The sequence below is a fragment of the Salarias fasciatus genome, chromosome 3 (assembly GCF_902148845.1).
Source record: "Salarias fasciatus chromosome 3, fSalaFa1.1, whole genome shotgun sequence".
Classification (NCBI taxonomy): domain Eukaryota; kingdom Metazoa; phylum Chordata; class Actinopteri; order Blenniiformes; family Blenniidae; genus Salarias; species Salarias fasciatus.
In genome coordinates this window covers 3,791,884-3,807,572 of record NC_043747.1, presented here as the reverse complement: position 1 = coordinate 3,807,572, position 15,689 = coordinate 3,791,884, and the positions used below count along the sequence as shown (strand labels likewise).

The 15,689-nt window shown below is 44.6% G+C and overlaps 2 protein-coding genes across 2 annotated transcripts in view; both read left to right on the top strand.

The window, feature by feature from the left end:
* Positions 1-15,689, top strand: part of LOC115408404 (GTPase IMAP family member 7-like) — a 693,369-nt gene that overhangs the window by 433,530 nt on the left and 244,150 nt on the right. The window lies entirely within an intron of this gene.
* The window catches only part of LOC115408325 (uncharacterized), a 354,329-nt gene that overhangs the window by 273,770 nt on the left and 64,870 nt on the right, over positions 1-15,689 (top strand). The gene's annotated exons all lie outside the window — the stretch shown is intronic.

Here is a 15,689-nt window from a genome sequence, read left to right as displayed (position 1 = left end):
ACATTTCTAACAAGGTAGTTTAAAAAGTTGAAAAGAGGTGATCAACAAGGACAACTCTGGAGACACATTTATATTTTATTATTTTCAAGACACATTTTTATTTCTTTTTTTATACATTGTGATGGATATTTCTAATGAGTGGATGCTTGATTTGTAGTGCTTACATTTATTTGTTGTCACTAACCTGTCATGGGTGCAGGTGGAAGGACCCACGGGCAGGCAGCCAAGTGGAGTTCAAACTCATTTATTCTCAGGAACAGGAACACAGGATACAGGAACGCTGAGCTGAGCCGACATGCAGGCAAGGACACAGAAGCACATAATGGGGGACAGAATGGGAACAGAACTCGTCCTTCCCCAAAGGCCATCCAGGAGCGGAGAAGCGGGGGAAATGGTCACCAGATGATCCAGGGGCGAGCCTCGCCAGCAGGGGTCCAGAGGCAGATGATCCGGTGACGGGTGGAGCACCGCCACTGATGGGCTTAAGGATAAGTATGGTTTAAACAGTTTTCACGTTGTTAATAGAATGAAGTATGGTGCGTTCACACCTGACGCACGGGCGTTGCTTTTACATTCAAAGTCTATGGTGGACGAGCTTCAACGGACCGAATGTGCGTCAGGCGCTTTTCGAGTGTCGCGTTTCGAGCTTTTCGAGCGTTGGCGACGCGCGTCACGTGTTGCAGCCGTCAATGCCTGAAGTTGGGAAAATTGAACTTTGGAAGCGTCAATGCAGAGCGTCATCCAATCACAGACGAGCACTCTGAGCGCTGATGCGGGACAGAAGGTCGTCAAACCGGGCCGGGAGAGGCGGAAGTACTGCTGAAAGCGAACCTCATCCTCATGCAGCTCCTGGAGCAAATGGTGAAATTCGCCAAATTGCGAACGCCACTGCAGGATGGGATGAACCCAAAAACGTCACACAGGCGCCTGACGACGCCGTTTTCTGGCTTTCTTTATTAAATAAAGCCAAGCCAGTGTCTCGATGGGATCCGCCATTGTCAACAAGAAGACAGGACACAGAAGCTCCTCCCACTCCCGCCAATGAGCTGCTGCGCGTCGCGAGCGTTGTAAGCGTCGTGTGTAGATTTGAACACACGTTGAATTCCACTCTTTACATGCGTCAACTTTGACGCATCGGTGACGCCCGTGAAGCTTGCAACACGTCCGGTGTGAACGCACCAGTAGAATATACTCACCCAGAAGGGTTTTCTGATCCAAACAGTGCTTCGGGAGAAATTTACATCCAAAATCGAGCTGCAGACATCCATATACTGTTAGCAGATGGGGCATGTATAGCGCTGCTCCCAAAACGGCTTTAATTGTCCAAAAACTCATTAGTTTCGCCAATATTTCCTCATGGTCCGCTCACGCCACTCCTCCTTGACAGCCCGGTGTCGCCAGATACACGTTGTTGTGGTTTTGCTGATCTCTGAAGTGAATACGGTGATCAGGATGTAACCTGAAGTACATTCACCAAGAGATACAGTAGGTGGCGCTGTGCACTGAAGTTGTTGGTCGCCACCCGCCATTACTCCAAAGAAGAAGAAGAGCTCATCGAAAGGCCAGCGTGAGAGATCTTCACTGCAGCACTGTGATTCACACTGCCTGTGGTGTCTCTGCAGTCTGCTGGAGGAGATTGCCAGATCTGACGCCGTCGCCCGTAAACAATATGAAACCTGTTTAATGCAATAGAAAGCAGCCCAAACCACCATCTCAGTTGAAAATGCATGTAAAAACCGTATTTAAATACCACGTCATAAACACAGAATCATTTCATCAACCTGTCCGACGTGTTCAAAAAAGAAGCCTGATTTGATGGAAAAAATCTGCCAAGTACAAAAGCGTTCATTCTTCTAAAGCGTATAATGACTACATGACGTTGTTTGTTCTGTATTCTACCAGAAGAAGTAAAAAAAATTGAATACTAAGGCAAAAACATGATACAGATTTTATTTTGAAATCACTTACTTTGGAACAAGTATCGCGTTTCCTTCCGGCACCCGACTTGCTTCTGTCTGGATTGACGCGGTAGGGCTCCGGCATGCAGAAAAATAGGATCCTTGCAGAAAGATTCCGGAGCTCTGCAAGGGCTCCGTAGCCGGACCGGAGCCGGACCGCGGCCGGTGTGAGCCACAGCATTGATTTTAATGACTACGGATTAGCTGCGGTGTCCGTTCCGCAGCCGTTCGCAGCCAGACCGCATCCAGTGTGCATCAGGGGGAAGGACCCCCGCGCAAGCAGCCAGGTGGAGTTCAAACTCACTTATTCTCAGGAACAGGAACGCAGGATACAGGAACACTGAGCTGAGCTGACATGCAGGCAAGGACACAGAAGCACACAGGCAGATCCACAAGGAGCCGACAAGACACCCCAGAGGAGCAGGACTTAAATAGGGGAGACACAGGTGTGGCACATTCGGTGGTAACGAAGGAGGTGGCTTGGCAGGAGAACATGAGGGCAGACAAACACAAAAGGCCGGCTCCTGCCGGTCTAGGCTCCCCGGGACCACCGGGGTTCTTGGCCGGGGCTTTCCTCTGCCCTCTTCTGGACGAGAGTGTGGGTGTCTGCCTGGGGGAGCAGCTCGGATCTGGACTCTGGGATGGCCGCCAGTCTTCTCAGGGGTCAGAGGTCATATATGCATGATCACTATGACTATCATATTTGCATGATCACGCTGATCTTCACATTCTACCTGTGGACTCGGTTACCTTGTTTTCTTGTGGTGGATTAGGCTAATGGTGATCTGTAGCAGACCTCTCCTGATGCTCTGGTGTAATTTCCTACTTGAATCCTCAGTTTGCACGCCCCAGTTCACTACCAGCTTCTCCAAAAAGTCCGTAAGATGCCCTCTGTCATATCTTTATGTAGGTGCAGTAGCCGACTGTCTGGAGCTAAAAAAAAAAAAAAAAAAAGAAAAAAGATTGTCTGTCCTTGCACTCTGTTCCTTCTCTTCACCCCCTTTTGTTGTTGTTGTCTGTTCACTTGTTTGTTTCTTTCACTTTCTGTTTCTTTCACTTTCTGTCCCCCTGTCAGGTCCAGCAATATCATGTGTCAGTACTCAAAATAAATAAAATGAATTAAAAAAAAACCCAGTATGTTAACAAGAGGAGCTTTGCACTTATAAGCTCCTCTTGGAAAAGCAAATCTGTCGAGCACATTACAGCAGCTAGACTCCCATTCTGCTTCCATGCTGGACAGGACAGGTTGAAAAAAAAGTATTTGGCTCAATAAACCATTTATTATGAAACGCACACGAATTTGTACTTTGCTCCTTAATATTAATGTATGTTGTCCTTCTAAACCCATGGTTAGGGAGTTTTTAAATCTTCTGGACTCTTTTAACCTCTCCCGGTGTGTGTCCCGCCCGAAACATGAAAAAAGGGCACACACTAGACCTGGTTCTTTCTCATGGCTTGAACGTTTCCACTACAGAGATTAGTGACTATGGCTTTTCGGATCATCTGCCTGTTCTTTTCACTATTTCTCTGCCCTGCTCACACACTAAGCAGGACACTATTGCATGTCAGAAATGTTCCATAAATTCATTAACTCCAGCGCGTTTTTCTGTTGCTTTCGACGCTTCTTTATTTTTAAATGTGGATGAGTCCGTGCATATTGATGAACTGATGGATTTGTTTCATGCTACCTGCACTGGCATTCTCGACTCTGTTGCGCCATTCAAAACCAGACGCTCTAAACCTGCTGGAGAGCCATGGTTGAATGACACTACTCGTGCGCTCCGGAGAAAGTGTCGTCAAGCTGAGCGAAAGTGGAAAAAGACAGACTGCATGTTTCACTGGAAATACTTAGAACTTGCCTTGCAGAATACCAGAGCGCTGTAAAAATTGCAAAATCGGAATTTATGTCAAATCTAGTGACTAGAAACAGTGATAGGCCTCAGTTCCTATTTAATATCTTAGATAGGCTTGTAAACCCTTCTGTAACTAGGCCTACTGGTATTGCTGCAAGTGCCTCATTATGTGAGAAGTTTTGTTCTTTTTTCACTGAAAAAACACGCCGCAGAACGACTACAGGAGCAACCACTTCCAGAGGGAAGAGTTACTGAAGACCATCGACAAGCTAATGGTGGAAAGAAACGGCCAATGCTACACCAACGACATGCTGCAAGCTGTGGAGAGAGAAATCCAGAGAGAGGAGGAGCAAATCAGGCAGTCATCTCCAGAAGACCTGCCACCAGAGGAGATCAGAAACCAGGCCAAAAGCCACGTGGAAAACAGATTTCCGATTGAATTGGCTGGGGTCGGAACGGGGGTTTTGTTGGGAGCTTTGTTTGGCGTAGAGGCTCTGGATAGACCGGTTGTAACGGCTGTGAGACAAATATTTGAAGCAAAAATCCCCATGAAGATAGTCGGAGGGTTAACAGGAGTGTCTGGAGCAGCGCGCGCAACAGCAGCGGTGGTGTTGGGATGGGAAGCAGCAATAACTGTTGGAGCAGCAGTGGGTGTCATGGCTGCAGCAGAAGGCATTATGGGAGGTGTTATGGGACATAAAGCAGCTGAGGAAGCAGAAACAGTGACGGATGCAGTGAAAAATGCAGCAAAAGCTTTAAAAGAAACGAGAAGTGGTTTCATTCTACTTTCAAAAGACATTTCAGTCACTCACAAAAAAAAATAGTTAATGATGGGGTGATACGCCTCTAACAGACAGCAGCTAGCTTAAAATGCAGCAGTCATAGATAAATGTGTGGGTAATGATATGGAATAATGCTTTGTTTTCAAAGTTCTCAGGAACACAGTGTGAAGGCCGCTCTGTTTTGTCTGAAGTCACTTGGAAACAGCGTCTGCTAGTCTCCTGAGATCTGGTTATATGACATGGCATGGCCGGAAGTCCTGCCAGAGTCGGGCTGGACCCTTGTCGGAGCAACAGCCTTGCTCTCAATCAGCTGATTTGTGTGTGCTTCCTCTGCAATCCTCAATAAATCCTCCTTGTGCAGTGTCAACACCTTGACTCGTCATCTTTGGCTCTGATTCACCAAAAATTCCACAACAGGTAACACTTTATTTGAAGCCCCCCATATAACACATAAGTACATTTATAAAGTATTATAATGCCATTATAACACGTGTAGCTATAGTTATAAACACTCATAGATGATCACAATGCCAGGACCTAACCCTAACCTTAACCCTAATCCTATGCTGTATAGTTCTGTATAGTGAGTTATAAAGCATTGTGATCATGTAGGAGTGTTTATAACTACTTATGTGTTATACCGGGTGCTTAAAGTTAAAGTGTTACCAGTTACTTTAATGCAATTTCATTATGTCCCTCTGTTCAATTCAAGACTGTCAATATAACTTGATTTGCTACCTATGCAAATTTAATGTAAATATCAGTTCTGTTACAAGTGCGTGACTAAATACTGATTTGGATTTAAAAACAAAAATGAGTCAGAGTTCATTAATAAGACAGCAGAAGCATGTGATGCATTGTGGGAAGATGGCAGCGCCCTACAGCGACAAACAATAACAGAAACTAACTTTTTGTTGATAACACAGTAAGTAAAATGAGTGAGGCGCAAGGCAAGAAAACTCGCGCAAACCCGATGATGGAAAAAGAAATCGAAGAGCTCCGTAAGTCGGTAGGCGCCCTGACAACTGATATGGCCAAGGTGCTAAAACAACTGAAGATGCTAACGGATCTCGTTAGCGAAGTAAAACAACTCAAAGAAATTATTCAAGAAAAGGACAAAACTATCGTACAGCTCGAAAGAAGGCTACATGATCTGGAGCAATACTCAAGGATGGACGATGTTGTTATTTCGTGACTAAAAGTCCAACCTCGCTCGTACGCAAAAGCTGTGGAGAGAGGAGGGGAAGTAGCAGCAGACGCTCCAGCCGAAGACCTGAGGACGCTGGAGATGCAAGTTTTGGATTTTTTTAAAAGTAAAAACATCGACCTCGATGCAACCAGCATCTCAGCTTGTCACATGCTACCACTGAGGGACATGAAGGCCAACCCTGCCATCATTTTGCGTTTTGTGAACCGAATGGACAAGACGGCTTTATTGATGCAGGGGAAGAAGCTGAAAGGAACCCAGGTATATGTTAATGAGCATCTAACGAAGAAGAACGCCGAACTTGCACGGGAGGCCCGTATCTTGAAGAAGAACGGCAAGATCAAATCAACATGGACCAGGAACTGCAAAGTGCTAATTCGGCTAAATGGATCTACGCCTGAGGAAGCCAAGACAGTAACGGTAAGAGAACTTAAAGACCTTGAAGCTTACAGATAATGTCACCGTTACTGTCCCCGCTAAGAGTGATGTGGCCTGGAGGGCTACAGATAAGCTGCAATGGAAAATAGGGGAATGGTTTATGTACTCCTTTTTTTTATATTTCTTTCAATTATAATTTTTGGTGCTCTCTTTTGCCCAAAATACAATGCATTTTGCATGGATATCCCTTTTTTGTGTGGATTGGACTTCTGTTTATTTCTATTTGCTACTATTTGCATGGATCAGTGTCGTGGGACATATCCGGGAAGTCGTTTTGTTTGTTTTATTTATTTATTTATTTTTTTTTCTTCCAATTTCTATTGGCAAGACTTTTCGTTTTTCTCTTTTCTGATGAATGAAAAACTTTTGATGAAGGACTTCTTTCAAAGACAATGACATCTATGGAGGGTGAAAATGCAGTCTCCTTCAGTTGTCAAAAAACACCTGTGGAAGAACAGTGGCCTTCCATGTGTTTTGATGAAGATATTGACCCGGAGAGTAATTTCTTTAAGTGTGGTAATACAAATAACTGCCGCTATTATACAGAGGAGCAGTTTAATACCATTAAATCAGATAATAGTATATCAATTATTCATTTTAATGCCAGAAGTCTATATGCTAACTTCCAAAGTATTAAGGATTATGTAAGTCAGTTTACCACACCATTCAATGTGATCACAATCTCAGAGACTTGGCTTAACTTGGAAAAAGGAGTGGACTTTCATTTAGAAGGATATGATTTGAATTTCATGAACAGAACAAACAAGATGGGAGGGGGGACAGCTCTGTATGAAGATAAAAGGTTAAAGTACCACATTGTGGAAGGTATGACTAATGCTATTGAAGATGTGTGTGAATGAATAACCATAGAGATTGTTATGGAAAAAAAGAAAAATATTATTGTCAGCTGTGTTTACAGCAGGGGTGGCTGGTCGATAGAGGGCGCTAGGGCGCCGCCCCCCGTCACATCATATAGAATCACACAGCCCTTCCTTTAATAAAACGTTTTTAAAAAATATTTTACATGTATACACACTATGTTTTAAAAGGGCAGACATGGATAATATAGTCTGACGAGAGGTAATAATATGTATAATGTGAAATAAAAAGTCAGATGAAATAAGAAATGTCCTAATATTTTACGTACATCCGGCCAAGGGGCGAACAGATCTTTCCCCATTGACTCTCGTTATAACTTTGACATGTGCAGTTCGCTCCTCTTCTGTGCAAGAGATAGGAGACATCGGGCGGCTCTGACGATGCCCAGATTTCCCCCCTGATCGCTTTACACACCACTGGCCATGAGGTGGCAGCAGAGAACAAGTGACTTGGCAGGCGGGTGAAAACCACTAAGCGAGTGACGTTGATCGCAGGGTGTCGGAGTCAGAAAGGCCAAAAAAGGAGAAAATGGAGAGAGAAAATTCAGTGAAGTCGCTGAAAACAACGCCGTTCGAGAGGAGAACACTGCAGGAGAAATTGAGGGTGAAAGAGCTCGGACCTGATAGACCCGATGTCTTAATTAGACAACGGTTCGAAGACAGAGGGAGGAAATATACCCGCTCTTTTTCACGGAGCTGGTATGAGAGGATTGCTTGGCTGACTGGATGCAGTGAGGCAGGTGCTTTATTTTGCTTCCCTTGCCTACTTTTCCAAACGAAGGAAACCGATCAAGCCTGGATTCAGACAGGTATGGTGGACTTAATTTTCTGAAATTTTTCTGAAAAAGTGAAAAGGCATGAGCAAGCGAGGAGCCACATGGAAAATGCAATACGTCTGGGCATGTTTGGGAGAGCTAACATCGCTGCTCAGCTTGATGATGGCTACAGGATCGGGATCCGCAAACACAATGAGAGGTCGACAAAAATAGGCATGTCCTGTCTAAAATAACAGACTGCATAAAGTTCTGTAGTGCCTTTGAGCTCGCATTGAGAGGACACGATGAGAGCGAAACCTCAGAAAATCGAGGTGTTTTCAGAGGACTGGTGGACTTTGTAGCGTCACTAGATGCAGCTGTCCATGAGCACCTTCACACTGCTACTGTGTTTAAAGGGACATCTTAAACAGTGCAGAATGAACTCCTTGACTGTATGCTGGCAGTTTTGAGAGACTCCATCATTGAGGAAATTCAGTGTGCAGACTGCGTATCTATCCAGGCTGATGAAACTATGGACATCTCCACTCAATGTCAGCTTGTTCTTGTGGTCCGCTACATACAGGACTGTCTCAGAAAATTAGAATATTGTGATAAAGTTCTTTATTTTCTGAAATGCAATTAAAAAAACAAAAATGTCATACATTCTGGATTCATTACAAATCAACCGAGATATTTCAAGCCTTTTATTATTTTAATATTGCTGATTACCTGCTTCACTGGGTGGGGGGCGCTATTGCAGCTGCCTACGAGGCACAGAATCTCTCGCCACCAGCAGTGATTCGTGCTCATTCCACACGACGTGTGGCTGCCTCTGCGGCCCTGTGCAGAGGGGTCACGGTGAGTGACCTCTGCCAGGCTGCCTCCTGGGCCTCTGCGTCCACCTTCGTGCGTTCGTATCTGTTGGATATGTGCACTGACTCTGTGGCCATGTCGGTTTTCGGCGAGAACAGGAGTTCGGTCGTCTAACCGTTTCGGTCCTTCTGGCCTGGCTGCCGCGTCCCGGGTGGGCTCGCGGACCAGGGGTTCCCCGCCTGCCGCTCGGCTCTGCCGCGGTCTGCGGATGTTGTTTACGGTGTTGCAGGGGCAGGAGTTCTGCCGCTTGCTGTTTTTGGGTTCGCTGCCGTTCCCCGTGCGTGGAACGCGGGCCAGGGGTCCCCCCCTTCACCGCCTGCCGCTGTGGTTTCCCGGCCGGCGTGTGTGTGGGTCGCTGTGGCGATGCTTTGTACGTCGTGGGCCGCGCTACGTCGCTAGGTGCCCGCCTCGTCCTTCGGGAGTTCTACGGCCGTTCTGGACGTACGGTTTGTTTACTTCCGTCTTACGCACCAGTCCCGTCAGCAGGCCAGCTGGGAGTACATTCATCAACCTACGGCCTTCGCCTTGGTGAGTACCACTAGCGAAGCCCGTAGGCGGGCTAAGCACTTACGAAGTAGAATTAGTAGATGTAACACGGATGTAACTCCAGTTCTACAAGTAAGTGCGTGCCCGCCTACCTGCTGGCCCAGCTGTCTGCTTCCCTTGTTTTTGCTACGTCAGAAGAAGGGTTTGCTTAGCGCCATCCGAGGTTATGTACCCTCGGCGTGGGGCGTGGCGCTGCGGCATCGCGTGCGGGGGATTGGTGCGTCGAGCTTTGTATAGTCTCAGTGGATTGGACAGAGATTGGAGGTGTGCCACTAGCGAAGCCCGTAGGCGGGCACGCACTTACTCGTAGAACTGGAGTTACATCCAGTAACTACTAAATATTTGGCAGTTGACACACCCACGTGAAAGAGAATATACTTTTTCTCTAGCTGTCACAAATCATACTCAAGAATTGATGTGTTTTTGATATCAAATAATATAACTAAACAAGTTGCATATTTTAAAATCAATGCAATAGCTTTGTCTGATCATGCAGCTGTCGAGCTGGGAATTGATATCAACAATGATTCAGAAAGAAGAGGTAGATGGAGACTGAATATATCACTACTATCTAATGAGGCTTTCAGTTTGCTGTTAAAAGAAGAATTGCAGTCGCTTTTTGAATTAAATACAGGCAGCACAGACAGGAGATCAACAGAATGGGAAGCGTCTAAAGTGTACATTCGGGGGAAAATCATAGCATATGCATCTAAAAGAAAAAGGGAGGAAATGAGTCAGATCAAGGAATTGGAAACTAAAATTAGGATACATGAAAAAGAACTTGCAGATAATTTCTCAAACCAGTTATATAAAAAAATTTGCAAACTTAAATTTGAACTTCAAGAAATGTATAATAAAAAAGTAGAATATGCCCTGTTCAGGTTAGGGACGACTTTTTATGAGGAAGGGGAAAAAAACAGGCAAGCTAATGATCAAACAGTTAAAGCAACGTAACTCTTGTAATTTAATACCAGCAATTAAACAAGGGAATGCAATAGTGACTGATACTAAACAAGCTAATGAAGTACTACAAAAATACTATGAGGTACTTTATACTCCTGATATATACCCTGATTCCGAAAAATTGACAAATTTCTTTAATAATGTAGACCTGCCGAAGTTGTCCTTTGATCAGGCAAAGTTGTTAGATGGCCCAGTGACAGAGGCAGAAATACGTCGATCAATATTAGGCATGAAGAACGGAAAATCTCCTGGATTTGATGGGTTTCCTGTAGAATATTATAAACAATTTATAGATGTTCTCGCACCAGTTCTAGAAGATGTTAACAATGAAGCATATGATCTACAATCTCTTCCACCAACCTTCGATGAGGCTTTAATAACTCATTTCAAAAAAGGACAGGGACCCATTACAGCCCTCTAATTATCGGCCTATAAGTCTACTGAATGTAGACTGTAAAATCCTGACCAAAATCTTAGCAGTTCGTTTAGAGAATGTTTTGCCAGATATCATTCATACAGATCAAGTTGGGTTTATGAAGAATAGATCATCGACAGACAACATGAGAAGATTATTACATCTTATAAGTTTGAATAGAGAGAACAATAGTCCTATTATTGCCCTCTCCCTTGATGCAGAGAAGGCTTTCGATCGTGTTCAGTGGGATTTTTTATTTGCAGCCCTATCACATTTTGGACTTTCATCTTCCTTTATCACATGGGTTAAAATGTTATATAATAGCCCCAAGGCATCGGTGATAACTAATGGTGTTATGTCACCCTTCTTTAATCTTAAAGGAATACTCCGAAGATTTTGGACCCACGCCCTGTCCCAATCATTTACATACTGATAAGCTCATAAATATCTTTATTGCGTCCATTCGTCCAGCCGCTGCCTCCCAGCTGTTAGCATTGTAGTTAGCTTAGCTCAGCTGCTGGAGGTGAATAGGAAACAGAGCCGGACTGACAAAAGTGGACAAAATCCTCCTTCCAGTGGTCCAGGGGACGGCGTATTAGCACGTGAAGTAAATCCAAATGGTTATAAAACAGTTTAAAAGATGTGTTTTCCTTTTCAATCTGTTAAAATAATGTTTTGATACACACAGACCTGCTCATGTGCAGTGCTCCATGGAAGGATATATCGGAGCACAGCAGTAGAAGCATAGACTCAGCCGCTGAAAAGGAAAAGTGTTTTTTGGAATGAGGAATGGATGAAAATAATTTCGCAATGTGGAAAATTTCTGAGGGAATGTAAAGGAAAATTGACACAATATAAGATAACACAGATATATGACTGGACTTCTGTGAGACTGAATAGATTAGGCCTTACGAATATTTCACTGCTGGAAACGTCATCATGATTATGGAACTTTGATCCACTGTTTATGGGAATGTCCAGTCATCAGAAGCTTTTGGTCACTTGTTGTTTGTGAGCTGGAGGCCTCGTTGGGTAGAAATGTGCCACTCAGCCCAAGACTGTGTTTACTGGGTGATAAAGGACAGAGAGCTAACAAATCAAAATCAAAACTCTCTGTTATCATGGTCGGGTTTCAGTGGCTGCTGGAGTTATCCTCAGCCACTGGAAAACTCCCGAAGCCCCGCAGTTCAAAGAATGGGTAAACATGATTATTAAGACTGCTTCACATGAATGTATGCTACACAAGTTGAGTGGCAGGGGTCAGGGTGGGGGGGTGGGGGTGGGGGGGGGGGGGGGGGGGCACAGCAGCTGATTGGGAACATTTCTGGTCTTATATTACTGTTAATACTGCCCAACTGGATGATACCTAATTTTTCCTTTCTTTTTTTTTCTTCTTCTTTTTTTCTCCTCCCTCTTTCTTCTGGTGTATTAATTATTTTGTCTAACTTGTGATTTTTTTCCTTCTTCTTCTCTTTCTTCACTCTCTTTCTCTCTCTTTGAAGCAATGTTCAAAACTTGTAGGGTTATTGTTGGTCTTTATTTACATTTACATGAGGTACTGGTTAGTATTGAGGAGGTGTGATTGTCATGTACCAAGTAAAAAATAAAAACTTGATTAAAAAAAAAAAAGAACACACACACACACACACACACACACACACACACACACACACACACACACACACATGCACACACATAGTACTGCTGTTAAGGAAAGGAGGATAAAGAATAAAAAAGAAGACAATCAGATCTCTCTGTCCTGTTTCTCGACCCTCTAACCGGAGTCACTGGCCATAATCTTCCGCCTCAACCAGAAATCCTATACTCTGAGACTCGCCCTCTCAAACACTGGCCAAACAGGGGCTGAACAGGACTTTGAGATTGCTAAGCTTCGTTCTTCGACGCTCTCAAATAATGAGACACGTCCACCTTCACCTGCCCATTCCGATGTATCTGGACCCTTTCTCGACTTACCAACCCCAGTGCAGGTCAGACAGGTTGGCGGGCTCTCGTTCATCTCTCAGCCCTCTCTCTCAACCCAGTTACCTCCGAGACCTGCCTCTGCTGTGCACCCATCTCTTCCTCCCCACAAGTGATGCAACAGGTCACTCCAGTCTCCACAGCGCCTCCTGCTGGAGCACAGCCAATTCTCCAGCTGATAATCACCCCAGTAGTATCGGCACTCCCAGTAAACCCGGCTACACACCCTCAGGGTCTCGTACCCATGGTACCCAGGGTCACGAGACCAATGAGACCACAATCTGGCCCAGCACCTCCTCCTGCGATACAACCTGTGTCACATCCTTCAGTGGAAGTCCGCACTTCAGTCCCTCTAATCAAAACAAAGCCTCAGGTGGCATCTTCCCTTAATTTACAACTAGCAAGTTGTCCAGCGCTGGCAGCAAGTTCACACTTAATCCAACCTCCTCCCAATCTCACAGAGCCTCAGTCTACAACAGTGTACCAGCCCGCCTACAGCTACAGTCAGACAGCCATGGAGCCACTCTACACTGCTCAGCATGCCAGCCAAAGACCTCCACCACTCATCCCAACTCACCATGGGCAGCGTAGTGGTCCAGATTCCTCTGATCCTTACCTCAGGTACACACCAGTAGAGTATTTGCAGTCATGTGACCCAGACGTTGGCAACCGGAGGACCGCCACCATGTTGGAGTGAAAACAACCAGGGATACGTCCAGCCTCGGTCCGCGGTTTCATTACATGCAGTAGTGCACGTTCTGTGTTCTTTATCGTTGAAAATGTCGACTTATAACGAGAGGAGGGATGTTGTTGTGTTGTCAGATCAAGTTGACAATCTGGACGTAACACACAAAGACCGATACCGGGAGAAACTATGGATTTCAGGCTACAGCAGGACCCATACTTGATGCCAGCCAACCTGTTCCAGCCATGCACAGCTGAGACTCAAGAACTCCCCAATCAGGAGTACGCCAACATTTACTGTTATCTCATCGACAGTTCTTTGGCGTACACAAAAAGCAGCGATGAAGACGCACAAGAGCCTGGATTCCTACGAGTATTTTGTTTCCGGCTTTGTGGGAGCACTGGGACAGTATCGAATCAGCAACACGGACAACGTTCTTGTGAAGTCTGAGGTGCGTAGATCTGCCAACTTACATGTCAATGTTGTATTATATTTGGATGATACAGGTACATAAAATTGGTAATAATAATATCTGTGGGGGAACTTACATGGGAGTATAATATATTGGAGCTTGTTTGTCCTTTCCAATGATACTTTAATTTGATTTGAAAGGTTGCATTGTTTTAAACTTTTAGGTTGGGGTGTGACCACGAAAAGACAGCCTTGTCACAGTATTGGACTCACTCCGCTCAGTTGAAAAAAAAAATCTCTGTCAGTCCTGGTGACATTACTTACATGGTCACTCGGGGGCACTTGATTTGAAAATGTACCCCATGGTCAAAACTTGAGGTATGAATTAAAGGTGCTGTAGGCAGGATTTTGCTAGTCAATGCTAATTTTTCTGTGTTTTCTGTGTTTTCTTTGGATTTTGGATTAAATGTATAGCGTATCCATTGATAATCCTTTAGGAGTGTAGCATAATTGCACTACCGCGAGGGCGCAACCTTTCCATCTGTCTGATCTGTCTGTTCTGAGCTGAAAAGGAATCTCTACAGCTCCAGGTATCTTTGACCAATCAGAAGAGCCCCTGAGGCTCTAACCATGATTGGTCGAGGGGCGTTCGTTGCACGTTCTTGTGGGAGGGGCTTAACTTGCGTAAGGGCCAGAGAAAACAGGACAGGATTGGCTGTGCTTGGTTTCAAATCACCATCTTAGATGGGTCAAATCGCCATCTTGCTTAGGTAAACCTAAGCAAGATGGCGGAGATGCGGAATCCTGCCTACAGCACCTTTAACGACCAGTGTGGTCGTTTGAGTTGGAGGACTTGTTGGCATTTTGTCTTGTACTGCCCCTCGTGCTTATGGTTAGGGTGGCCTGCTGACTGAGTCCTGGCCTGAAAAAGCCTCCCTGTCCAGCCCTGATCAAAGGTTACTAGGTACCAGTCAGTGGGTTGTGCGTTACACCCAAACGCAGCGCGGCCTCATCACTGCTGTCTGTCTGAAGTCCAGCTGTGCTAAAGGTTCATGTTTAGTGTGATTTACGCCTCACTGGAGAAAGATGGGTAATAACTACTGCTACCCAGTTTACTTTGAATGTGGCAGTCTGTCCCTGGAGCAGAAGAGGAAAATCAGATCTTATTTCCAGGACAAACGCAAATCAGGCGGAGGAGAGTGTTCACCTGTGGAGGAAGTGTCAGAAAACATCTACAGGATTGTTTTCAGACACCGAGAAGGTATGTGTTGAAAACCGGTCACACTTCCAGCAGAATGGTTCATTGAAGGAGCAGATATTTAAAAAATATGTCAAAGTATTAGTTTTCAAATGTGACCCAAAGCTGTAAAATGAACTGAAACATAGACGAAGTTGAAGTTGAGCAGTTAAGGAGAAAGTTAAGAGGAAATTCGCCTGCGGAGCGGCTTTTTGTCTGTTTTCCATAACCGTACATCCAATCAAGGGTTTCATGAACCAAAAACGGTCCTTTACTGAATTTTGATCCTCTTTGTAATAATCTGTTAAACATTTGTCTAGGTATGATGGTTTTAGACCTGGTCCTGGTCCTGGTCCTATCCAATGTGGTCCCGTTCACCGCCCCCCAAACTTTCACAAATATGAAACAGTGTTTCGATGAACGCTTTGCTCTGATAGCGATGGTCACCAACCTCAAGATCACTTTTCATGTCAGGCAATAAACAAAGACTGACTGTTTACTGTAGAACTGTTTTATACACACACACACACACACACACACACACACACACACACACACACACACACACATATATATATATATATATATATATATATATATATATATATATATATATATATATATATATATATTTTTTTTTTTTTTTTTTTTTAATTTAGAAATACAGAAATCAGGTGTTTGAGTTTGACCTTAAATGCTGGTCATGGG